This window comes from Mus musculus, chromosome 14, assembly GCF_000001635.26.
Source record: "Mus musculus strain C57BL/6J chromosome 14, GRCm38.p6 C57BL/6J".
Classification (NCBI taxonomy): domain Eukaryota; kingdom Metazoa; phylum Chordata; class Mammalia; order Rodentia; family Muridae; genus Mus; species Mus musculus.
Genome location: NC_000080.6, coordinates 32,703,464 through 32,730,080, shown reverse-complemented (window position 1 = coordinate 32,730,080; position 26,617 = coordinate 32,703,464). Strand labels below are relative to the sequence as shown.

The following is a 26,617-nucleotide window of genomic DNA, read 5'->3' as shown; positions in this document are numbered from 1 at the left end:
TAGTGTAGCATTCCACCACACTTTCAAATAAGAGTTAATGTCAATATTCCTCAAATTATCCCACAAACTAGAAACAGAGGGAACAATGTCCAACTCATTTTATGAGGCCACTGTTACCCTGGTACCCAAGCCACATAAAGACCAAACAAAGAAAGAGAATTACAGGCCAATTTTCCTTATGAATATTGATGCAAAAATTCTCAATAAAATACTTGCAAATCAAGCCCAAGGACATATGACAAAGATGACCCACCATGATCAAGTTGGTGACATCCCATAAATGCAGGGGTGGTCCAACACAATAAATTGATAAATGTAATTCAGTGTATAAACAAACTTAAAGACAAAAACCACATGAGTATCTCATTAGATGCAGAGAATGACTTTAACAAAATCCAATACCCCTCACGATAAAAGTCCTGAAGAGATTTGGGATACAAGGGACATGCTTCAACATAATAAAGGCAGCCTACAGCAAGCTCATAGCCAGCATCAACTTTAATAGAGAGAAGTTCAAAATAATTCCACTAAAATCAGAAACAAGACAAAGTTGTCCACTCTCCCTATATCTATTTAATATAGTACTTGAAGTCTTGGTTAGAGCAATAAAACAACTGAAGGAGATCACGGGGATATAAATTGGAAAGCAAGAAGCCAAAGTATCTTTATTTGCAGTTGTTATGATCTTTTACATTAAGTGACCCTAAAATTTCCACTGGGAAACTCCTACAGCTGATAAACACTTTCAGCAAAGTAATTAGATTGAAAATTAATTCGCAAAAGAAAGCTGTAGCCCTCCTACATACAAATGACCAATGAACTGAGAAAGAAAAAGGTAGAAAAACACCTTTCACAATAACCTCAAATAATATAAAATGTCTTGATGAAACTCTAAGCAAGTAAGTGAAATGTTTTTATAATAAAAACCTTAAGACATTGAATAAAAAAAAAATTGAAGAAGATATCAGAAGATGAAAAGATCCCCCATCTCCTATGCTCATTGACTGGTAGGATTAATATAGTAAAAAAAAAAAAAAAATAGCCCTCCTACCAAAAGCTATTTGTGGATTCAATGCAATCTCCATCAAAATTCACATACAATTCTTCACAGACCATGAAAGGACAATCTTCAGTTTTATGTGGAAGCATAAAAACTTCTGGATAGAAAAACTATCCTGGGGGGAAAATTGCTGGTGATATCACCACCCCTGGATTTCAAGTTGTACTACAGAGCCATAGTGAAAAAAAAGAAAGAAAGAAAAACAGCAGGATATTGGCAAACAGACACAACAATCAATGGAATTGAATTGAAGGCCTACACATAAATCTACACACATATGATTGTTTATTTAAAAACAATCCAGCTGGGCAGTGGTAGTGCACACCTTTAATCCCAGCATTTGGGAGGCAGAGGCAGGAGGATTTCTGAGTTCGAGGCCAGCCTGCTCTACAGAGTGAGTTCCAGGACAGCCAGGGCTACACAGTGAAACCCTGTCTTGAAACAACAACAACAAACAAACAAAACAAAACAAAAAATAAACAAACAAACAAACAATCCAGAAATGCACACTGACAAAAGACAGAATCTTCAACAAACGTTGCTTGTCAAACTAGATGGCATAATGTAGAAAAATCCAAATAGATCCACATGTATCATATCACCTCACACAAAACTCAACTCCAAATGGATCAGTTAACCTCAACATAAAACTAAATACACACAGAAGTGGATGCTCACAGTCAGCTAATGGATGGATCATAGGGCTCCCAATGGAGGAGCTAGAGAAAGTAGCCAAGGAGCTAAAGGGATCTGCAACCCTATAGGTGGAACAACATTATGAGCTAACCAGTACCCCGGAGCTCTTGACTCTAGCTGCATATATATCAAAAGATGGCCTAGTCGGCCATCACTGGAAAGAGAGGCCCATTGGACTAGCAAACTTTATATGCCCCAGTACAGGGGAATACCAGGGCCAAAAAGGGGGAGTGGGTGGGCAGGGGAGTGGGGGTGGGTGGATATGGGGGACTTTTGGTATAGCATTGGAAATGTAAATGAGTTAAATACCTAATAAAAAATGGAAAAAAAAAAACTAAATACACTGAAACTATTAGAAGAGAATGTGGAGAATAGGCTTGAACTCATTGGCATGGAAAAAGACTTTCTGAACAGAACACCATTAGCATAGGAACTAATCAACAATTAATAGATGGGACCTCATGAAACTGAAAAGCTTCAGTAAGGCAAAAGACACCATCATTCAACAAAGAAGCATCCATCAATAGAACATGTAAAGAGTTTTACCAGCTACACATCCAAGAGAAGACTACTATCCAAAATACATAAGGACCTCAGAAACTAGGTATCAAGAAAACAAATAGCTTAATTAAAATTCTAGTACAGATCTAAACAGAAAATTCTAAGAAGAGAAAGCCCAAATGGGCTGATAAATACTTAAAGAAATGTTAAAAAAAAATCCTTAGTCATCAGGGAAATGTAAATCATAGCTACTTTGAGATTCTATCTTACACTTGTCAGAATAAGGAAGATTAATAAAACAAGTGGCTACTCAAGTCAGTAAGAATGGGAAAACATGAGGAACACTCATCCCCTGATGGTGGGAGTGCCAATTCTACAACCATTATGGAAATCACTGTGGTGGTTCCCTAGGAAGGTGGAAATTGATCTCCCTCAAGACCCAGATATACCACTCTGGGGCAATACCCAAAGGATGCTTCATTCTACCACAGAGATACTTAATCAACTATGTTCATTGCTGTTCTATTCTTTTAAGCCAGAAATTGAGATCAACTTAGATGTCCCTCACTGAAAGAATAGATAAAGAAACTGTAGTACTTGTACACAGTGGACTATTATTTAGCCAGTTAAAAAATGAAATAAAAAAATTTGCAGGCAAATGGATAGAACTAGAAAAAAAATCATCCTGAGTGAGGTAACTCAAGCCCAGAAAGACAAATATTTACTTACCTGTGGATATTGATTGTTAAGTCAATGATAACCAGGCTACAATCCATAGAACCACAGAGGTTGAGTATAGAGTAGAGTACAGTAGAGTAGAGTAGGTGACCAGGAGCACAGACAGATCTCCTAGGAGAGAGAAATAGAATAGAGAGGTATGGATGGATACAGTGGTGGAGACTGAAATAGAAGAATCAAGTGGAGAGGGAGAGGAGGAGTGAAGGGAAAATATAGGGAAAGACAGATAAAATTAAAAGCCATTTAAAGGGTAGTGTGGAAACCTAACATGGTAGAAATTCCTAAAACAGATACATATATAAAGGTTATCTACATAAAATTGCTAAAAAAAAAAAAAAAAGGAAGGAGACAGAACCCCACCTGGCCATCTTTTGTCACCAAATAGAGCTTTCAGTACCAGGATTGGGTTACATATAATTGTATGGCTGGCCAAAGGTGTCACATGGAAAACCCCAAACAACCCAAGCTGTTGTCAAGACTATAAATGGCTTTCCACAAGCTGACAGCAAGGCTCCATTTTTGAGGACAACACCCACACAACTCATTGAGTATGGAGAGGTTGAGCTGGTGTCTACATAGAGCTTTCACCACCATGTGCTGGTGTCTTTGGTGTAGGAAGTTACTCTGAATACTACCAAAGGAGAAACAGAAACACCAAAATAGCTGAAACCCTTTGATCTACAATGAAGACCTGCCTTCAAATAGGCTGGTGCAATGGTACACAAAGTTTGTGGGGGTAACAAGTCAATATTTGATTCAACTGAAGACCCATTACATGACATAGAACCCATACTTGACACTGCTTGGGAGACTAAGAACCTGAAACTAGATAGCCAGGGAGCCTAAGATAAAGCCAAATGCTACTACTGTTTTTTAAAAAGTTACTTTGAAATAAAATGACTCCTTATAACATTTTACTATACTCATAGATCAGCGCCTTGCTCAGCCATCATCACGGGAGCTTCCTCCTGCCACAGATGGGAGCAAATACAGAGACACACCAACTTCCAGACATCATACCAAAAGGGAAAGACCTTAGAACACCCAGATGTAAAGGGATGTCTCCATTAATACCTCCTTTCAGGCTTCAGGGAAACCTGTGGAAGAGGAGACAGAAACCGTGTAAGAGCCAGAGGGGATAGAGGGCACCGAGGAATCAAGACCCTCTAAATCAACATTATTGATGGAGACATGGCCTTACAAAGGCTGAGAAAGCATGCGTAGAGCCTGCAAGGGTCTGTACCAGTTAGGGTGGAGGCATGTCCCCATCCCTAACCCAGAAGCAATTTTCAGTTGATAACCATTTGCAAATGATAAGCTAAACAAAATTAAGGGGACTAAACACTGTGAGAATAGCTAGTCAGGTTGAAACAACAGGTAAATCTTGGGCTGGATCCCAAACAGAAACTACTCTGACTTACCAAGCATCTTACAACATTTATACAAGAGACACAAAACTCAAAAAAGGTAGAGAGTATGCATTCAAGATTCTGAAATATAGTAAGAAGAGAAACTGTGAATGAAATGTATGTTTAAAAGTTAGTTAGGAGATCTTAACTGATTAATGGATCATAGAAATCAGATTTATAACTATTGATTCTTAGGGAGAAACAAAACATGGAATTTCAGAGATCACACATAGAAGCAGAAAAAAATCATATTTTTTATAGCCCTATGTTCATTTATCTTCTGTTTTGTGATAAAATACTTTGACAAAAGCAACTAAGGAAGAAAGGTTTGTTTTGGCTTCAGTTCCGAAGAATACTCCATTATGGTGGGAAAGACAGGTAGACAGGGAAGACATGATCACAGGAGCATGGGCAGGGGCAGGGGCAGGGGCAGGGGCAGGAGCAGGAGCACAGGCAGGAGCAGGAGCACGGGCAGGAGACTGTATGGTCACCTTGCATACATACTTAGGAAGCAGAGAATGAACAGGAAGTAATACCAGCTATGTTCAAGACCCAGCCCTATTGACACACTTCCTCTGGCAAGGCTCCACCCACTAAAGATTTTACAACCTTCCCAAGCAGCACCACCAGCTGGGGTCAAGTGTTAAACCACTTAGTCTATGGAGGACATGTTATATCCAAATCATAATACCACAATAATCGTTTAATCCCTTTTCTAATCTTGCCTTTGAGTATGAGAGAGACAGAGATACACAGAGAGAGAGATATGGAGAGAGATGGAGGAGAGAGAGACAGAGAGAGGAAGAGAGAGAAAGAGAGAGAGAGAACAACTTTTGGGAGTAGGTTCTCTTAAGGCAAGGTCTCCCTCGTTGTTTCTGCCACAGTGCATACTCTAGGCTAGCTCACCATGAGCTTCCAGACAGTTCTCCTGGCTCTGCCTCCCATCTGCCTCGAGTTCCAGGGATTGAAATCAGGTCATCTGGCTTTCCCAGCAATCACTTTTATCCTTGAGCCATCTACACAGGCTTTCAGCGATCCTTTTATATAAGTGCTTTAATTATATACTTTAAAAATGAAAGCTAGGGAGGCAGAGAGATAGCTGAAAGGCTAAAAGCTCTAGCAACTACCTGAGTTCAACTCTCAGGACACACCTAGACAGCTCACAAACACCTGTAACTGCAGCTCGAAGGAACTGGCACTTTTAGCCTCCAGGAGCAAGCTGCACTCACATGCACACACACACACACACACACACACACACACACACACACATGTTTCAAAAATCTGAGACCAATGTTAATCAGAAGTATGACTAGCAAACAAAAAGCATACAAGGAGGTAAGTAGAAGCTGTCAGAATAAAAGTAGTTATCAATGCAACAAGCAATACAAAGGAGCAGAAGAGAACCTGCTAGCAGGGAGAGGGTGGCCAGCCTGCCCAGAAATCTTTTAGAGGCTGGGGAAGAAAAGAGCAGATGTGTACTTGAACCAGCTCCAGACTGAGGAAAAGCCACTGCAGCTGTAAAACTTCACATGCAAACTAACTACAGGAAGAAAAAAGCAGGCATATTAAACTGCCAAATAATTAATCTAATTATTAAAATCAATTTTTAGAAACCTATTAACCCCAGGTGGCAATGATATTCATATCAAACTTTTTTTAAATGTATTCTGTAGCTGCCCTCAGACACACCAGAAGAGGGCATCAGATTCCATTACAGATGGTTGTGAGCCACCATGTGGTTGCTGGGAATTGAACTCAGGATCTCTGGAAAAGGAGTCAGTGCTCTTAACTGCCAAGCCATCTCTCCAGACCCTCACGTGGAACTTTTTAAGAAATTTTTTTCAGAAGAATTTTCCAAGAATGCCATCCTCAGACGGCCATGCCGACATGCATGCTCCTTGCATATTTCCCAGGAATGGTTAGTTCCCCTGTCAAGTAAACACTACTGGAGGGTGGGAAAGGTACTGTGTTTATTTTATTTTATTTTATTTTATTTTATTTTATTTTATTTTATTTTAGTTAGTTAACATAACCTTGAAATTAAAACTTGACCAATAGCACACATAAGATCACTTTAATGTTGTGTATAAATTTAAAAAACAAAACAAAACAAGGCATGAACTTCCTTCGCCTAATCCTGTGCAGAAACATAGACTCTGCTTGGCCTAACCTCAGGTGTGACCACCTTGAACTCCTTAATAATGTTTGAATGGGGCTCCCGTCTTTTTGATTTTGTACAGGGCCCTGAAACATATGTAGCCAATTCTGTTAGGTGCTAGAAAATCAATATCATAGTAAAAATATAATAATCTTTACTTTAAAAATGACTGTATGTAAGAAAATAGATCAAATACAACAGTACTTCAGTGACTTGGAGTAAATGTGGGTATTTACAGATACTAAAAAGGCATGGTTGAAACTAAACACAAAGTTGGCTTTCTTGCATGAGGACTGGGGTTTGTTGCCTGCATACATATACAAGCTGGCTGTGGTGGCACATGCTTGGATCCCAGCTCTTCAGAGATAGAGATAAGCAGGTCCTCAGAGCTTGCTGGTCAGCCTCCTGATCAGTGAGCTCTATGTACCAGCTAAAGACCCTGCCTCATAAAACAAGGTGTGTCCAAGCGTGGTAGCTTTAATCCAACATTCCATAGAGGCAGAGGCCGAATTTGAGACCATCCTGATCTACGCAGTGAGTTCAGTACAGCTACCACTGTGTAGAGAAACTGTCCCAAAGAACAAAAACACCAAAAAGATGGGGAACTCCTGAGGTTGACCTGAACCTGCACCCACATGGGTGGTCACAAGCTGGTGCACACACACTTGAATGGAACACTCTGGGTTGGACAAAATTGAACCTTACTACAAAATAGTTCATTAGTGGATGGCTTTGGTACCCTTTAAATGGAACTTAACAAGAAGATACAAAATAATGATTAGTAGAGAGCTTTATTACATTTTAAATGAGACATAGAAAAAGTGGGGGGTGGGAAGCATAGTGGTACCTAAACATAAAAGCTCACATCTGTGCTCCTAGCTATAGGGGGGCTGGGCAGGGACAGCACCTGAGTCTCAACTTAAGGAACAGAGCAAAATCCAGCCCCAAAATAATGAAATATGGGCAGAAAACAAAATAGTTCACTGGGTAAAGATCCTGCCAAGCAAGCATGAGGACCTACATTCAAGTCCCCTGAACCTACATACAAAACTGGGCATCTGTAGCCCCAAAGCTGGAGGGGGGGAAAGAGACGGATACCTACAGCTGGTTGGCCAGCCAGTCTAGCCAGAATGGTGAATGTCAGGTTAAGTGAGAGACTGTCTCCAAAATGAAAGAGGAACAAAAATGAAGTCAGACACTGGATGTTGACCTTCAGCCTCCACGAGCAGGTATACACATGTCCACACAGCCACACTCACAAGCTCTGAGGACTTGCTTATCTCTATCTCTGCAGAGCTGGGATCCAAGCATGTGCCACCACAGCCAGCTTGTATATGTGTGCAGGCAACAAACCCCAGTCCTCATGTGAGAGAGGGAGGGAGGGAGGGAGGGAGGGAGGGAGGGAGGGAGGGAGGGAGGCAGAGAGGGAGGAAGGGAGGGAGGGAGGCAGAGAGGGAGGGAGGGAGGCAGAGAGGGAGAGAGGGAGGGAGGGAGGGAGGGAGGGAGAGAGGGGGGGCAGAGAGGGAGAGAGGGAGAGAGGCAGAGAGGGAGAGAAGCAGAGAGGCAGAGAGGCAGAGAGGCAGAGAGGCAGAGAAGGAAAGGGAGAGAAAGAGAGGGAGAGGGAGAGGGAGAGAGGGAGAGAGAGAGAGAGGCAGAGGGGGAGAGGCAGGGAGGGAGAGAGAGAGGCAGAGGGAGAGAGGCAGAGAGGGAAAGGGAGAGGCAGAGAGGGAGAGGGAGGGGGAGAGGCAGAGAGGGAGGGGGAGGGGGAGGGAGAGGGGGAGGGAGAGGGGGAGAGGGAGAGACAGTTAGAGAAAAGGAGAGGAAGTGGAAGGAAGTCTTTACCACCATGGTGAAACAGCACAAGCATGTGGTCCAGGCTGGCACAGTATGGTCTGGGGAAAAGAAACAGGATGCTTCCTGGGGACAAGCTAAGCATTATGTCATTACAGTCGACAGAATTATAAACTACCAAGACTCAACAAAACTGGTCAATAAATTATAAATCAATAAGATTGCTGAGAATAAGAAGAATGAATACAAATCAATACCCCAGTACAGGGGAATGCCAGGACCAAGAAGCAGGAGTCGGTGGGTAGGGGTGCAGGGAAAAGGGAGGGTATAGGGAACTTTCGTGATAGCATTTGAAATGTATTTAAAGAAAATATAATAAATAAAAATAAATAAATAAATAATACAAATCAAGACTATCATAAATACAAACAATAATAATTTAAAAGTCGCATCCATTAGAATTTTTGTTGCTGTGACAAAATTCATAAGACAAGCAGTTTAAAGGGAGGAAGGATCTGTTTGAGGTCAGTGTCAGGGGCTTCATGGCTTCATTTATTCTGCACCATTAGTGACCAGCACCATGGGAGTGAATGACAGAGACTTTGGGCTGTGTAGTGAATCAGAGCCATAAAACCAGCATAGTATCAAAATGACTGCCTCATACTAGACTAATAGATTTCTCCTTTTTGTTCATTTGATTTTTTTTTTCGTTTGGTTGGTTTGTTTTGTTGTTGATGATGTTGCTTTGCTTTCAAGTCTTGCCCAAGCCGACCATGAACTCTCTCTCCCAATCCCCCTGCCTCAGCCTCCCATTTGCTGAAATAGTGACTTGTTCATGATAACTAGTTTCAGACTAAATATTGAAAGCAGAAAAAAAAAACAGCATAGCACATGTGTGTCAGCAACACAAATAACTGACAAATGTTAGCAGGATCTATAAAATAATATTTTAATATATGAAGAGGAGACATTGCAAGTATATTGCTAAGTTGCCATAGAGTCTCATTAATAGGCACTAATAGATGAAAAGAGTGAGCCAGTGCTCACTGCTCTCCAATTACACAGTGAATAGAATCCCTACCAAATACCAGTGGAATCGTTTAATGAAACAAGTATTTATAAAATAATTCCAAACTTAAAAAAATAAACAAGTGAGAAAGGTTGGAAGCAGTTTTCAAAAGCAGGGGGAGTCGGCTTGCCAAATTCTAAAGTGTGCTGTGAAGTTCCAACCATTAAGTGTTTCATTGGCAGGAGAATGTGCAAACAGATCAATAGAACAGGCTAAGCGTTCACAGAAGGGATGTCAAAGACGTGTAAGACTCAGAGAGTGATAGAGGGAACATCGCACACAAGGGGGAAGGAGTGGGTGAATCAACAAATAGTATTTTTATTTATGAAGGAAACCTCGGGGATGGGAGAAATAAACTCATGTCAGTAATTACTGCAACTGGGGTGTGGCCATGCTCGCAAAATCAACAACAGAAACAGCACACGGGAAAATGCTAACATACTAAGTCATGTTACCTATAAAGATTGTGTACATCTAGTATCAAAGATACCTCACTTCAAGTAGAGGTGAGAACATGGGTCCTAGGATATGGATCGCTGGTACAGCAGGTGTTTTTACCCAGACAGCCTTGGGTTCTATCTCTAACACTCAAAGAAAAAAGAAAGAAAATGAAAGTCCAGCTAGGACATGCTGGAAAGAGATTATTTTCAGCTAGCACACACAAAAGTAAATTGTCATATTATTTAAAGAACTGTCCCAAGTCAGATAAGAACCAACCAAAAATCTAGACACTAGTAGAAGCACAGACCGGACCTGAAGGCCCAGTGCACGGTGAGTAGATTGCAAATTTTGGCTGTTCCATCTGCACTGCGGTGGCAATGGAATGGAGTTTCCTTTCTTCTTGGTTTTAAGGTTGAGTATGACAATTCAGTAACACAGGCTCTGGTCGGGTGTAGTGGCGCACGTACTCAGCACTCGGCACTTACCACTCAGCACTCAGCACTTGGCACTCAGGTGGATCTCCTTGTGTTCAGGGCCACAGAGCTTTCTAGGTCTGCCAGGGACACATAGTGAGACTCTTTCTAAAACAAACCAGCAAACAAACACTTCTAATGAGTGCACAAATTTGGGAGCCTCAAAACATGTCTCTCTACTTAATAATTCCATTTCTTCACATCTAAGCTTTAAAAATGTGAGCACAGCCCCAGAAGATGGGAACCTGGCCATAGACAGCCCAGTGTTGCCATGCTCCAAATAAAACCCTCCACCTTTGACCAGCTTGATAAAGTCCACATTGACTCAGTCCTTTGGACAAAGGTTTGGGTTTTTGTTATTTTGTTTTCAGTGTATAGAAAATTGAGATCCAATACAATGACAAGATATACTGCAGAGAAATCCTTCACTTTCCGAAAAGTATCGTGTATGACAGTAGTAATTGGGCAGTGGACATGGGACAGATTAAGAGGAAAGGTTTGGGGAGACAACTGCTATGACACAGACTCTAACACTGTAGTTGTGACAGCCGGCTTTCCTGAAGATCAAAGGACAATGCTTTGAAGCGTTCTTACCGGAATCCTTACCCTCCAGAGAGTGGGCTGGGCCTCTCCTTAAGCGAGAGTCTCTGAGGCAGGATGAGGAGCTTCTCCCCAAAGCAGTGATGTTTCATCACCAGGTCAACCTCCCTAAACAAAGAGAAGAGGTTGGTGAGATGTCCAATGTATGTTTGTGTTTCTGTGTGTGTATCTGTGTCTGTATGTCTGTTGTGTGTCTATCTGTGTGAGTCTGTCTGTGTCTGTGTGTCTATGTGTCTCTGTGTGTCTCTGTGTGTGTGTCCTCATCCGTCTCTGCCTGTGTCACTGTGTGTGTCTGTGTCTGTGTCTCTATGTCTGCTGATACATACAATGCCAGTGCTCTCCTACTGAGCTCCACTCCCAGCCTCTCAACAGAATCTTGAAGTAAAATAGAAAAGATATTTATGTAGTCCTTCTGCTACTGACTTCTGTTACAGAAGAATTAGCCACCGTTCATTACGATAGTGATAATTATACAATACATAAAATATACTGTGTAGATCAAATATGCAATTAAATAATTATCATTTTATAAGCTTTTATGGGATGATGAGCAAGGTTAACTACAGAGGGAGATGGAAGCTTCTGTTTCATTCTTTCTCCCTTTTATTCAGGTCAGGATCCCAGCCTAGGAGCCGGAGCTACCCACAGTCATGATGTGTCTCCCACCTCAGCTAGACTTCTCCGAAAACATCCTTCCAGGCATGCCCACAGGCTTGTCTCCTGGGTGATTCTACGTCTTTTCAAATAGCGAGTGAGTGTTAACCATCTGTGTTATTTAGGTATTTGTCACCTTGACACAAGGCATGATTATCTGGGAAGAGGGAACCTCAATTGAGAAACGGTCGTAAGTAGGTGGAACATTGTCTTGATTGATGGTTGATGTGGGAGGGCACAGTCCACTGTGGGTGGGTGGTTCTACACCAAAGCAGGCTGAACAAGCCACGAGATGCAAATGCTTCAGTTCTTGCCTCCAGGTTCCTACCTTGAGTTCCTTACCTGGTTCCCCTTCATGAGCTGTGACCGGAACATAAAAGCCAGCCTTTTTCTCCCCAAGTTTTTGATCATAGTCTTTAGAAAGTAAATTAAGACACTATCACATTCAGCTTTCCATTACTATAACAAATACCTAAGATGGATCAAATTATAAAATCTCCATGAAAGGGCAGATTCACTGTTTCCAAGCCTCCAATAAGAATGTGGTATTCATACTTCCAAGGACTAGAAATTCTCCCACTGGGTTCTACATCTTTTGAGTCCTCACCTCGACAGTGCCAAGCTAGAGACCAAGCTTTTAACACCCAAGGAGTGCTCCATACTCAAACTGAGCAAGGGCTCCACTGAGGGAGTCCCCGAGCCTTGGCTTCAGGAATCAGAATCCTAGAGTGCTATTCTGGTAGAAATTAAGCTGTTTCTCCTAGGACATGGGATTTGACTTGAATGTCTGAGATGATTGCCTCAGGATGAGAGGATTCCTGCCTCCATTTTTAGCTGCCTGGAGCTCTTTTCTTCCACCATTCAGACAGGCTTCTTAGAGCAGAGAAACTTAAGCAATGTATCCAGCCTTCCATAGGTCATGGCACACATACAGCATACCACTGAACAGAGGGGTTACCTACAAGTTGAAGGTGACAGCTGCCCTTTCTTTTCCTCTGCTATCTCCCAGGAGAGATATACACATAGCAAACCATTGGAGCACATGCCGTTAACCCCAGCACTAGGGGACAGGGTGAGTCTCTATGAATTCAATACCAGCTTGATCTACATAGTGAGTTCTAGGCTAGCCAAGACTACATAATGAGAAACTGTCAAAGAAGAAAAAGGAAGGGGGGAGGGAGAGCAGGAGAGGGTAAGAAAGAGGAAGAAGAAAAGAACAAGAAAAACAAAAACAAGAAGAACTCTGTCTAGTTATCTTTCCTCCATCGCAGGGAGTGATCAAAGGCCTCGGGGCACCTGTTCTGAGAGCCTAGCTTTAGGTGTCTGAAGACCCAGAGCCAAAGCCTGGGGTGAACAGCAGGCCATTATTTATCTGTGATGTCTTCATACTCAGGGCCGCGCATGGTCAACCTGATGGAAAGTCTAGTTTTTCCTCTTGAGACTAGTGACAATCTCTTACCACTGCAACTGCGTGAGTTGGTGATTCAGGAGGGACTTGAAAGAAACCAACTTTGCTGATTTCTGTGGGCGTGGATGGACTGGATGTGGCTTGTGGTCAGACTGCATGGCTGTCACCCAGATGTACTTCCTCACATCATACAGAAAGAGATGAAGGTGAGAGTGAGGGCAGAGGTACCCTTCCACCTCTAACTGTGTTGCTTATTTCCCATTCCAAGCCTCAGTGAATGTCCCTGGGTCAAGTGAGAATATGCCAAAACCATTAGCAAACATCTATCACCATTAACAAATAGATTATAAACCAATACTAAAGAGTCAACTGCCAACACCATGACAATGCTTCCCACCAGCCTGGCCGTGATACTGCAGCGTTACTTACCCAAGGACCTCTGGGCTGGGTTTGCCCTAGACAGTAGAACACAGACCAAAGCCATACCTGGTAATGCCTCTGCTAGGCCAACACATAGGAACTTAAAGAACCCTAGGGTATCAGGCACAGCCTTGTACCAGCTCATCCCCCAAGGCCAATATCTAGTGGTCCTCATGATCTCCACCTCCATTTTCTGGGTATTTGTTCTAGGGTGGCCCTCTTTGTCACAGCCCTGGAGTTGTTTGCCCTCTGAGCCTATGGGAGCTATAAGAAGAAAGACTATAGGTAGAGGCCTTACATAGGTCATATACATAGGCTCAGAGATGTGAGAGCCTCTCTGGAAGCCCTGGGAGGTCTCAGCAGGTCAATCCTCTCTACAACCTTTCACATCACATCTGAGGCCAGAACAAGTACTTCCAAATCCTTTGGCTGTGGTTTGGGGGCCATTCCAGGTGCTTGGACATATTTAGTCACTGTCAGATCAACTCTACAACCATGAAAGCAATGCTCATTTCCCATAGTCATTTATCATGCATACAAGAGCAGCTAGAGTTCTGTCAGTGGTGCAGCAAAGTGGGTAGTAGGGCTCTGACCTGCTTGGCTTTTTCAACCCTGACCAGAACTAAAGCAATGACTTCTCTCAAAAACAAATGAACAAAAAAAAAAAAATCCAAGCACTTTGTTACAGTCAAGACTGTGATGACCAAAATATCAAGGGATAATACAGTGTGCCACTGAGAGTCCCCTTTGAGGGAGAAGCTGATAACCAAGTATTTAGGATGCTATTAGTAAGCAGCCCTTTTGAAGGCATCTCCATCCACTGACTGATGAAAGCCCAAGGATGAACAACTGGCCACTCCCACCCAACCCAAGACATTCTGCAGTCCCCTCTACCACAGCTCTCAGGGGTGTTGGCTGAGTCTCCCCCAATTAAGATCTTAGCTGATGTTTCCCTCTGTCCACACCTGCCCCTTGCCCTCATCTGGCCACAGGGTGGAGGCGTGGTTTCAAGAACCTTCATTCCTTGTCTTCTGAATCCAAGTCAGTATCTGAAGTCAGTGAGACATAATACAACATTTGTACGCTTTTCCATAGAACTGAAGGATCCTTGAAGTACATTTTAAATTGATTGTATATATGCATATAATATGTTTTGATCACATCTACTCCTTATTCCCTCTCCAACTCCTCCCCTATACCAACTACCACTACTCCATCCCAACTTTGTGTGTTCTCAGGACCACTGAGTCACCGAACGAGACTAAGTGCATGGCAGTATGTCAGTGAAAAGGACACAGGCAAAGCGATGGGTCACCTCCACTGCAAGTGCTATGGAATGAGTCTCATTGCTTGGAAAGGAGCCTGCTGGCCCCCAGCCTTCCCCAGCCACAAAGTGTATTCTCAGCAGCCTGCAAGGAGTGCCCACTCCCGACAGAAGTCTAGGACTCTCTGGGAAGAAACAGTAAGAGAGCCTCAGCCCTCAAAGAACCTCCAGGCTCCTGTCTACCAGTGTCTGTCACTGGTGCAAATGTGGGGAGCCTTGTGATCCCCAGGCCCGGCTGACAATGTTCCAAGTTACACCGAGCTCTCGCAGACTTTGCAGGAGAACCCTTCGCTCCAAACCACTAATGAACTCCTTCCAGCTCCAGCTTTAATTAGTTTTCATTGCAATATTAATGATCCCAACAAACCATTTCAACTTTGCTGGTGCACAGCTGGAATTCCTTTATTTGGCATTTGGTCTCTTTATAAGAGAATCCCAGGCGCCTCCTCCTCTCGGCTTGCCCCATCGAGGGGGAATAAGATCACACTCTTACTTTGCTTATCCCTTGGCCAGCCCAGGGACAGTAGCTTTAATAATTCTGAAGCTGGGAGCATTAAACACATCACAAACTGCCATACAAATAACATATAATATAACTCCAGGATTTTAATTACAGTGACTAATATATGTACCAACTCTGAAATCTCTACGGTACCATTAGGCCACATGCATGGACATTATTGGGAGGCTTAAAATGTGCACAAGGTGTGCCATTAGTTGATCCAAGACCTTCCAGGTCTAGAGTTTTCACCTGGGACTTGAAATTCATTTCTTGGGCAGTTTGAACCACCCAGCCAAAGGCAGTGCTTCTTTCATTAGTGGCGATGAAAAATGATTAAACTTTGTCTCCAGCTCAGGTCAGCTTGTGTTGAACATGTCTGGGCTCGATGGCAGAGCAGTGAGGAGTTCTAGGTGGGTTCCTCTGGCTCCTTATTTTTCTCTGAGGGAGAAAAGCAGCAGCAAACTGATATGAAACTGTGGACCCCCCCTGAAACTTGTCAGCCTGGCCTTGCTGGAAAGTGACCTGGACTTCTATGGGAATTTACCCAGTGTTCAGTGTGGGATCCTTCCAGACATATGGCAGGAGCTGAATTAGTCCCAGAATTAGTCCATTTGCTGTTGCTGAAACACAATGCCTGAGGCTGAGTATTTTGTAAAGCAAAGGAGTTTATTCACATTTTAGAAACTGAAAGTCCAGGATAGTGTCTCCATGTTTGAACGGTGGTGAGAGCCCCTCTGGGTGTTGTAGCATGGCAGAAAATAGGAAGAGAAGCAACAGTATCCAGAACAAGGCAAAGAATGCAGGTGACCTCACTAGTAACAATGAACTCTAATGAGAGCTGGCTCTTGAAACTAGAACGGATCTTTCTGAGGCTGGTATCCTATGGCCTAGTGATCGCCCACCAGACCCACCTCTTAAGGTACTTCACCACTTTTCAACACTACCATCCTGAGGACCAAGTATCCAGCACAGAAGCCATACTCAAACCATAGCAACCCCCACTGGGCCTTTCCAGTGAAAGACCAGCAACCTCAAAGACTAAAGAGCTTAGAGCACTCTGGTCTGGCATGGCTGACATCAGCACACAGCAGCCATGCTGTGGGATCAGCAGTAAGAAGCTCACGGTGACAGTACAATTCCAGAGGTGGAATCAACAGAAGTAGGTCCCAGACAGTGACTGAAAGGGTATCAGAGCAAGGAAAGCAAATTGGCCACACATAAGAGGGCATGGAAAGGGGGTGGTCACAGAATCTCACACTAGGGTGTAGAGCAGACCTTTCCAGAGTCCATGCTAGCAATGACAAAGCTTCTCCCACTCTCCTAGCAGTCGAAAATGTTTTTGCCCACAGCTTGGGACACAGCTCGTATCACAACCATTGACACAGAGACCATTGGCATGGCTTCCATATTTAAGAAGCTTCCATGACAAATTATCTGGGCAGGGGCTACAACAGAGACAAGTCTCCAGCCCAGGGTCTCTACATCCTCATCCTCAGAGGAGCATGGACTCACTGTGGCCAGAAGGCTATTCCTTATACGTGACCCTTCTCTGTAACCTCTGAAGCCCACTAGAAGGGGTAGCCTGGCTCCAGAAACCACCATAAGAACTGATTATCTCATTTCGCAGATCCTAGAAGTGGCCCTATAGCTCCTGGCAAGCTCCCCAAAACAGACCACAAAATGTAAGAGGATTAAGGGACCTATGTACAAAATGTTATAAAATATTTGTAAATAAAATACCATGTAATGTACCAGACCTACTTTATTCAATTATTATTTGATAATAAAATTATTAAACTATTATTTATCTATTTTCTGTGTGTGGCTTTTTTGCTCACATATATGTCTATGCGTGCATGTATGTGGTGCATGTCTGGTGCTTGTGGAGGCCAGAAGAGGGTGTTTGATTCTCTGGAACTGGAGTTACCAATAATCGTGAGTCTCCATGTGGATGCTGGGACTTGAACCTAGGTTATCTGGAAGAGTAGCCATTGCTCTTAGCCACCAACATCCAAGGAAAGAGAAACCTACCTGACATCTTGAAAAAATAAGCCAAAGCTGATTAGAGACTTACATAATGAACCAAAGCCATAAACATCCTTAGATCGGGACTAAATCACCCTCATCTAAAGCTAGACAGACGATGTTTGACTTGATCCCCAAAGCACCATCCATAAGTAGAAGAAAAAAGATAAGCACAAGCAATTATCAAAATAAAATCTGTCCATACAGAGCCTTAAAAGAATAAAGGGGCCTACAGAAAGCATCCAGATGTGTAAAAAAAAAAAAAAAAAAAAAAACCTTAAAAGCAATTAAAGAAATTTCTACACTCGAAAGGAAGCAAGTAACTTAGTCAAAGATGGACAGAGGTGAACACAACTCTTTTACCAAGAAAAGTGCATCCATACAGCTGCAAGCAAGGTCATATATGATTTCAGAATCACGGGGCATCTGCCAAGGAAGACACTGAACACTATCTATAAGACCAAGACAATGCGTGACAGAGAGGATCAGGTCCCTCGCATGCTGCCAGAGGTCATACAGGAAGTGGTGTGGCTGCTTGAAACTTCTTTACAAACTGTCTTCCATGGATAGTTGTATAAAAACATCTTCACACAGAACCCTGGACAAGGCAGCCTGGTTAGAGGCTTGGGAAGAGTGTGAATAATATGGAAACTGACCAATCCCAAAGAGGAGTGAAGGTGGAGAGGCACTGCAGAGCTCTGCTGACGAGGGCACAAGCTTGACACCTGCCACATCCATTTCTTGGATTCATCTAAGTCCATGTCCCAAAACACCTTTTTAAGTGCCACTGACAACTCGTGTGTATGTGACAGTTAAGTTCCTCTTGCTTCAGGGACTGTGAGTCCTCCTGTTGGGCACCCTCTAGGTGCCTTTCACTTCCTATCTGAGACTTTCTTCTGGTTCCAGGGCACCTGGACACAACTATGGGGCCCCAGTGAACACCCATACCACAAAGTCCCAAAGTACATGGGTATTTATTTATATCTAGGATCACCCTTGATCTATGGAAGGATGGGATTCAAATGATGAATGAACTCTATCTAAGCAAACCCCAGGGGGTTTTATGCTAGTTCAAAAAGCTACTAGGATATTTGTGCCAGATAGCATAGTATTCCTACATATTAGCTACAGAAAACCCCCAACTGCAACCTTGAACCGACTTTCACTGTATCTCGGTGCACTTCTCATCTTAAACACAACCTCCCTGGACTTTGTCCCAAATGCACTACCTGTCTCAAGCCTTTAGCTTAAGCTTTGATGAAGGTACCCAAGATGAGATAACTCGAAAGTCTTAACAAGTGCTAAGGTTGTCATGTTCCCTGCTGCCTTGTGGTAGAATTGGTCTCCTTGGAGCTACTGGTACCAACATGAGGAGATAATGATGGAGCAGGTATGGTGGGAAGGTGGGGTCTAGGCTCTGAGTCTGACCACGGTGAATATATAATCCAAGTGAGTGGTCAGAGCCATCAAATCTGGATGGCAAGTGATCTTCCAGGATCCAAGTCAAGGTCAAACCCTCAGGTGCAAGGCAGGTGAAGTAACAGAATCAAGAAACTTACTCGAACACTGCTCTGGAAGGCAGGGTATGACTAGCTTTCTATCCAAGGTCTCTGAACAAGCTGGCCCACCCTGGAGCGCCACTTGTCTCAAATGACTGGCATTGGGCGGGTTGGCACCTGACATCCAGGGACCCTGTAACCCATATAAGGAGTAAGATCTTGAGAAAGCAGGTGACATTTTTGCTTTGAGAGTAAGACAAGTCTCTGCCATGATAGCTGGCTTTGTAAGTGAGAGTTTGAACTACCCTGAAGGTAGTTTAAGCTACTGGTAATCACTCTAGAGGCAGAGGTATCGCTCACAAGAATAGGAGATTTAGTAAGGCCATGGCCTTCCTGATCCAACAGACTGGAAATTCATATTAGTTTCTTTAATTAGAAAAAATTTCATTAGAAACCTCTAGAAACATCATATACCCTGTTGAGTAAGGTAAAACATCATGCAGAAAAACATAAGTGCTAACAAACTTTTAAAAAGACAATAAATAAATAAATAAATAAATAAATAAATAAATAAATAAATAAATACCACTAGCCCAGGGGCATGAAACAGAACAGGAACCTTCTATCACATTTCATGAGTAACACCAAGTGCCTGAATAAAGCCCAATGGCCACTAGTCCATCCAGCCTTCCATCCACCCATTCACCTGTCTAGTCCTCCATCTGCCCATTCTTAGGTTTGATCACCACTTGCTTCCATCTATCCACCCACTTATCCATCTGTTCACTTATATATCCCTTCATTCACCGGGCTCTTACAGAGTTCCCCATCCACCCATCTACCCTTCCATCCATCTACCCCTCATCATCCATCTACCCATCTATCCACCCATCCACCACCCATCCACCTATCCACCCATCCACCCTTCCATCCATCTGCCCCTCCATCCATCCACCCAACCATTCATCCATCTGTCCATCTATTCTTTCTATGATTCATTTACCCATTCCTTCATTCAGCAGTCATTTTCAGTGTTCCCCATCCATTTATCCATCTGCCCATCCATCTATCCTTCCATTCCTTCATTCTGCAGGCCTTTGCAGAGTTCCAGGAACCCACATGGTGCTAGACCTTGAAAGATATCCATGACTGACACATCCTCATCCTCATGCAACTCATGGCCTCTGAGGAAATGGGCATCATACCCAGGACCCCTAGACAATAAAGTGATCCCACTGCCGTTTCGGTGCACCCCATATTTTCCTTATCGAATAGTATCGCAACTGTTTATTCTGGAACCTACAAACTCCATGACAGATTAACACCGTTGTACCACCTTAGAACTCTTTTGCGTGGATTAATGCACAGCCACCTAAGTAAGTAGGAAGTACAAAGCACAGGAAAAAGAAGACCCAGAGAGGTATCAAGTCAGTTTACCCAAGGTCACATAGGAAGTGCAACCTAAATACTTATGCCCTCTGTCATCACCTTTGTTATCCAGTAGGAGAGCAGGCTGGAGCTCTGTTTAGTGGGGAGGAAAGATCTCAGAACCTAGAGTAGTATCCGGCCATCCAGACCCTCAGCAATGTGATTCTGGGTAACCAGTCAAGTCTTAGAAATGAGTACAATGTACATCAGAGAAGGCAAAAATCCACAGTCTGCATCAGACAGAGGAAGACAGGAGATGGAGGGGGATGGGAGGGAAGAAGAGGGAGGGGCAGGGGCAAAGGAGAGAGCACCTGAAGACTATGGTCTGGGGTGCATGACTTGAAAGACGATCAGGGAGGCTCAGGCTCCTAGGGCAGGGCTAAATCAGAGGGCCCAACAGGAGTGTAAAATCACATTCAGGCCAGGGAGGTGGCAGACCCAGGGTTCCCAGCTGCTACAGGGACTGGGTACGGCCACCAGTGGGGAAAAGCCAACACATACAACTTAAAGGAGGAGGAGAAAATGAGGGCGTAAGTAAGAGGGTGCCAGCCAACGTGATGAGTAGAGGACATTGTCCCCACCTGAGCAACCACTTTCTAAGTGCCTCCTGCATGCATATACTGCATGCCACACCGCTCTAAGGGATCCAGCCTGGGACCCCAAACACTATTGTTGGATGGGTCTGTTCCTCCTCCTTTAACTGGGAAGGAAACTGAGCCTTTCCAAGTGTCCACGGCAACAGTGATGGGAAGAGTCTGCAAGCACCATAAGAGGATACCCAGGTCACCTGCTCTCAGCAAAGAACAGGGCAGAGTGACAGCTGATCAACTCTGTAAGCATCACGGTGGCAGGGTGCCAAGCTACAAATCATACCACATCATCAGGAGAGCCAGAGTAACCAGCAGGCGTCTCCACGTGCGTGGCCTGCTGACTCCAGCTGTCTTAGCTCAACCGGATCTATTGACCATTCAGTAATCCAGCCGATAGCTGGGCAGCTGACCCAGGAGCTCCACCACTGTCCAGCCCAAGATGACACCCAGCCTCCTCCCTAGCCCTGGGATTAGATGGTGTTAGTCACCATTAAAGAGCTGTCTTCAGAATCAGCACTGCCTAGGCAGGCTGAGACACCCCAGACACCAGGACAGAGGAGACAACAGGACGGAGGCACCCTGCACTCTCAGGATGGATCTATGTCTTGTGCTGTTTTTTTCAACCATCCTGGTTTGACTTACCTGTCAGTGATCATCGCAATAAATTTCATTTCTGACCCACTGCTGTGAATTGAATGGTGACCCCCACCTCCTCAAAAGCAAACAAACAAACAAAAAAAGTGTCCATAGCCTCGGGCCCAGACTCATGGACTATGACCTTACTTGGAGAAAGAGTCCCTGCAGGTGCGATTGCATTACTGAGACCGGCCCTAACCCCAGTGGTATGTGTGCTTTCATAAGCAGAAGTGTGGGGGCATCTGAGGGAGACAGAGAAGAAGTGGCACCTTTCCAGAGAGCTGGAGACTGAGGGGGCAGTGGGACCACCAGCTCTGGGAGAGGTAAAGAGGAGTCCTTGCATGGAGTCATGCGAACTTGCTTGATTCCCAGCTACCACTCTCCGTAATGTAAGGAAATACAACCTCTGAGCTGACTGCGTGTGGTCATTTACGGCAGCCACTGCATGGTTATCACACGTGGCTGGCAGCATCTGACCGAGTGAGCTGCTATTTGCAGGAGGACCTACAAGGCTGGCTGGGCCCGCTCTGTCTGTTCTTGGCGGGGAAGGGAATCCTGAGGTTACATCTGCCAGGGTGTGGAGCCCAGGGCAGGGGAAGATGAGAAATGGGTCTATTTATAAACAAATAGAGCCAGAGGGAGGGCACAGGGTCAAGAGAGGGCTTCACCAAGGTCAGAGGCCTGGCCCCAGGAGACAGGGGGACTATGCAGGGAAGAGCCAACACCAAGAGGAAGGCAGGGGCGGAGTCAGGGTACTCTGTACCTCTCAGAGTGCTGGGCCATGGTCCCTTTCTGAACAAGAATGCCCAGCCAGCTTCCAAGTCATATGTGGTGTTGGGCGAAAGGCAGGCTCCACTGGACTGGGCGTGAGCAGATTCTTTCCTGCTGTCTCATTGCTTCTCCAGGGGAGGAAGCAAGAGTGCCCTGGAGGGTGCCCCTCTGGGCCCAGTCTGTGGACCCTTGTGCCTGCCCTTCTTCCGCCGTTTTGAGGGGATCACCATCAGGGTAAGTGAACCACTGTGTCCTTAGGGTGGAGGGATTTAATGAGAGGAGTGATGTTCAGTCTGGGGTCACTGCACGAAGGACCTGGTGCCAGGCGGCTCTGCCTAGCACTGAGCAGATATGGGTGGGGAGATGCTCTGCTCTGAGGCTCCAGGGTTCCTGAGAGCCAGCTGCAGCTTTCCTCCACAACACCAGCAGCCTCTGGTCAGCTCAGCGTCTGGATTGGCTTTCAACCAGAACCTTCTATCCTGGAAGCACTTCTCTCTATAGCCGAAGAATTTTGGTATGGACTTACCTCCTCAGATCCAAGGATGGTGGGCTTAGTCAATGAATCCCCAGTTCTTACTCGATCCACTTCTTGGCTGTGTTTCCCACAGCAAGTCACTAATCTCTCTGAGTCTAGTCTGCACCGTGTGGCTAACAGGCCTGCTTCACTGAGCTCATGGGGGCATTAGAGGGGACTGGAGGTGTAAGCAAAACTCTAATGTCATTAGAGGATATCTTTGGACAATATGTCTTCTGTTTAATCTTTCTTGCTGAGAAAGTGGGCTGGTGAGATCCACCCCACTGAGTCCTTAGCAATGCCTGGCGTGACTCCGTAGGTGGAAGAGGTTAGTAGGGGCAACTCAGACTCCCCCTCATGACTCTGGACCCACCATAGCTGGTCACAGGCAAAAGACCTGAATTCTGGATGTGAAAAAAAAAAATCGTACTTTCATCTACCAGTAACCACAAGGTCCCCTGTAGAAGCTCCTGCTGAAGTAGACACCAAGTGTGTATAAGGCAGAGGTCACCTATAGAAAGGACTGTCACAGGGAGATACAGGGTGCTGCTTCTAGCCACTTGCATTTTCATAAACAGGACCAAGAGCTATCATGTCAGCACACACCCATTCAATACTGAGCCAGTAACAGGTACCTTCCCAAGGTACACACAAAGCATAGACATGTGCACAGACTCACATGCCAAGGCAGACCCTCTCACACATTAATACAGTGCACACACACTAACACACAGGGCACACATGCACAGCAATCAGAGATGAAAGCAGAAGAGAGATCCTCTGCCATCCAGATGTGCAAGCTTGGATGCTCTATACTGACTGGAGAGTAATCTCTCTCTCTCTCTCTCTCTCTCTCTCTCTCTCTCTCTCTCTCTCTCACACACACACACACACACACACACACACACACACACCGTGTATCCATATGCTCCTCTACACCCAACCCCCCATTCTACTCAGGCTATGGGAGGGGTTCAGTGTGATACCCCACATGCAGTGTGTGGGACTGAATAGGGTAACCTTTGCATATTGGGAGAGGCTGAGTGGGATTGGGATAGCCTATGCACACTAAGAGAGGCTGAGAAAGGAAGCCTGTGTGGGTGGCTCCGTCTTCAACTGTTGCGCCCAGCACCCAAGTGTGTGTCTAGGATCCGTGCAAGGTAAGGAAGACGTAGTGAAGGGTGTGCCGCTCAAGTTAACCTTGAAATGTTGCCTGGGTGCTACTCATCCTGGGATAAGACATCCCACGGAGGCTCACAGAATCTTGTCACTAAGGAGGCCTTGGAATAAACATGGCACTGGGCAGAAAGGAAGACTACCCAGTCTATCCAGTCTGAGCCCTGCCTATACATCCCACTCTCTGGACTAACAGTGAGAAGACCCCACAGAAAGGCAAATTCTTAGGACTTGCTCCAGCCTATCACCGACTCTGACAAACTGAAACTCCATGTCTGCAAGCCTCTCTTCCTCACAGCCAATGCTGTTCAGGGTGAATGCCCCTGCCTGTCTGCCACCATCACACTTGCTCGTCAGGCACTGAGTAAGGGTCTTGCAGTGCGGATGCCAAGGAGACAAAGCTTGGAGTCAAGTCTCACTGTCACCCACCTGGCCTCTGTATTCCTGACGCTGACACCAACATTGCAGGATTGGAACCTGGACTGTGATGCAAACACACACAGCCACGAACCGCAGTGAGCTGGGAATAACTGGGAACTGTCAGGGGAATCCTCAGCTCTTACAGTCAGAACTGTGGCTGCCGGAGCCAGCCTCAACTTCCCACATGCACCTTCAGGAAAGGCAGCACTATCCTGAGCTCTTCAGACCGGCAGAGCAGTGGGCAGAGCACAGTCCCTGTAAGACATGGAGCTCTCAGGATACACAGAGCCACCACCATCTCTCTGACACGCTGTACCTCTCAGAAGCTCTGGTCACAGTGGGAGACCATGTACTGTAGGAACTATGAGGGTAGCATTCTATGGAGCATGGTGGGTAAGGAGGCAGGTAGCCCTCCCTAGGAGCTCAGGAATCTTCTCTAGCAAAGAGAAGCCTGAAGCAGGCAGGACAAGACTAGGGGAGGTGGTGGTCTGCGTATATGACATCCCCGAGGGTGGATGATAGACAGGGACAGCAGGAATCAGAGCATCCCATTAGAACTGATTCTGCAGGAAGAGTGTGAAGACTTCAGGACCAGCCTCCAAGGTGACCAGACTTGAAAGAAAAGGCACGAAGGAGCCAATGCCCTCCAATGGTGCATCAAAGCCAGTCATGAACCAATGATGCATATTAGCATGTAAGATTTTTGGACAAATTAGATACCTAGACGCCAGTTGGGTTGGGCTTCATCACCTACATCCTTTTGAACTTGATCAAAAGGCTCACTTTTCTGGTTGACGTGGGCCAAACTATGGCTAAAAGATAAACCCCAATTTTTCACCTGGATCCTGGGTGGGCACTTATGTGGGAAAGGCTATGTCCAGGTGTTCTTGCATCAGGGCACTTGAAAAGAGCAACATAATTGTCGGGGATGTGTGTGTAGTAGACAGTAATCCAATGATAATGACCTTATGAAAGACACACAAAGGAGGGAAATTCCAGATAGAAGCTGCATGCAGATATGCATCCAAGTGGTATGAATCTGGATGCTTCCTGCCTCAGAGCCTTCATGAGGAGCATGGCCCTGCTGACAGCTTAGTTTCAGACTTCTGGCCTCCAACTCTGTGTGGGAGTAAACCCTTGTTGCTTTCAGCCCCCTAGCTTTGGCGACTGTTATAGCAGCCACAGGAGACTCATCAACATCCTCATACATCATCAACAGTAGACAACACTTATCACCGTCCTGGTCTTTTTCTGTTTCCAAGTTCTTCTCAATGAGTATGTTACTTTTATTATGGGGAAGATGGGGAAAAGAGCTGTCCTTAAAATACAACATCTTGTGGCTGTCACAAGTGTAGAACCCAAAGAAGCCCCATTTCCTCCCATCTGAGATCTCCATCCTCCAGTACCCGTTACGGGAGGTCTGGCTGCTCTCCCGTGTCAGGTGAAATCGGAGGGCCCCACGAGGCAGCTCATCTGAGGACAGGCCTGGACACGCAGCACAGCCTGTCTGCCCTGGAGCCCGGAGGAGGAGGCCATGTCCTCCAACCAGCAGACAGGCTTCTCTGCGGATGCCACCGCCACCCTCCTCTCCTGACCACGCCTAGCGCCTGGCTGTGTCCTTCAAGTCAGATGGTGGGTAAATGTCTCAAGTGCCCTCCAGGCAGAGATAAATATCAAGGAGCAGGATCCTGGAATCTGGTTTCCTATTTTTAAATGGAATGAAGGATAAATCATTTCTGCTGACTGTTTTTACCTGGCTGCAGGAAATGATGCATCGCCATTTTTTAAAAGAAAATTAAGCCTTTAATTCCATGACATGTGTAATAAAATGGCACTTCAGCTCTCTGCACTGAATATATGGCCCATTGTGTCCTAATTTACTATTCTGACACTACCTAAAATGTTCTGAAGTTATTAATGTGGCAATATATTCAAGCACAAAACCCAGCCTTCATACGCTACTGAAGCACTTAATTAACGCAATGGATGGCTGTGCCGGAGCAGAACAGGGTAACAGCAGGAGGTGCTGAGTTCCCTTTCACCCTGCCATTGATGCTGAGGTCATCTGGAGCCCACGATTATTATTCTGGAAGGCAATGGTGACAGCACCTGACAGACCTGGTTGTCCTCAGACCCAAGGCACAGTTCTCTCTCTCTTTCTCCACTAAGACTGCGCTTACACCATCCCCTTACTCTGATACGAAATTCACCTTTCTTCTCCTGCTTGTTTATAACACTGACTAATGTGGTCAGAGCCAATATCAACTGACCTCACGTCGCCCCTGCCCCCCGCCCCTTAGCAGTGGGAACA

General features: G+C 45.0%; 1 protein-coding gene and 1 long non-coding RNA gene across 2 annotated transcripts in view; one reads left to right on the top strand and one right to left on the bottom strand.

Moving 5' to 3' along the window:
- Positions 1-26,617, bottom strand: part of Gm28651 — a 61,444-nt gene that overhangs the window by 16,749 nt on the left and 18,078 nt on the right. Inside the window, exons 2-3 of the long non-coding RNA XR_874509.3 lie at positions 10,946-11,047; positions 10,352-10,447 (exon numbers count right to left, since the gene is read on the bottom strand). This is a non-coding gene — a long non-coding RNA (predicted gene 28651). The remainder of the gene's footprint in view (positions 1-10,351; positions 10,448-10,945; positions 11,048-26,617) is intronic.
- The window catches only part of 3425401B19Rik (RIKEN cDNA 3425401B19 gene), a 48,708-nt gene continuing 44,346 nt past the window's right edge, over positions 22,256-26,617 (top strand). Inside the window, exon 1 of the mRNA XM_006518317.3 lies at positions 22,256-22,430. The gene's annotated coding sequence lies outside the window, so the exon portion shown is untranslated. The remainder of the gene's footprint in view (positions 22,431-26,617) is intronic.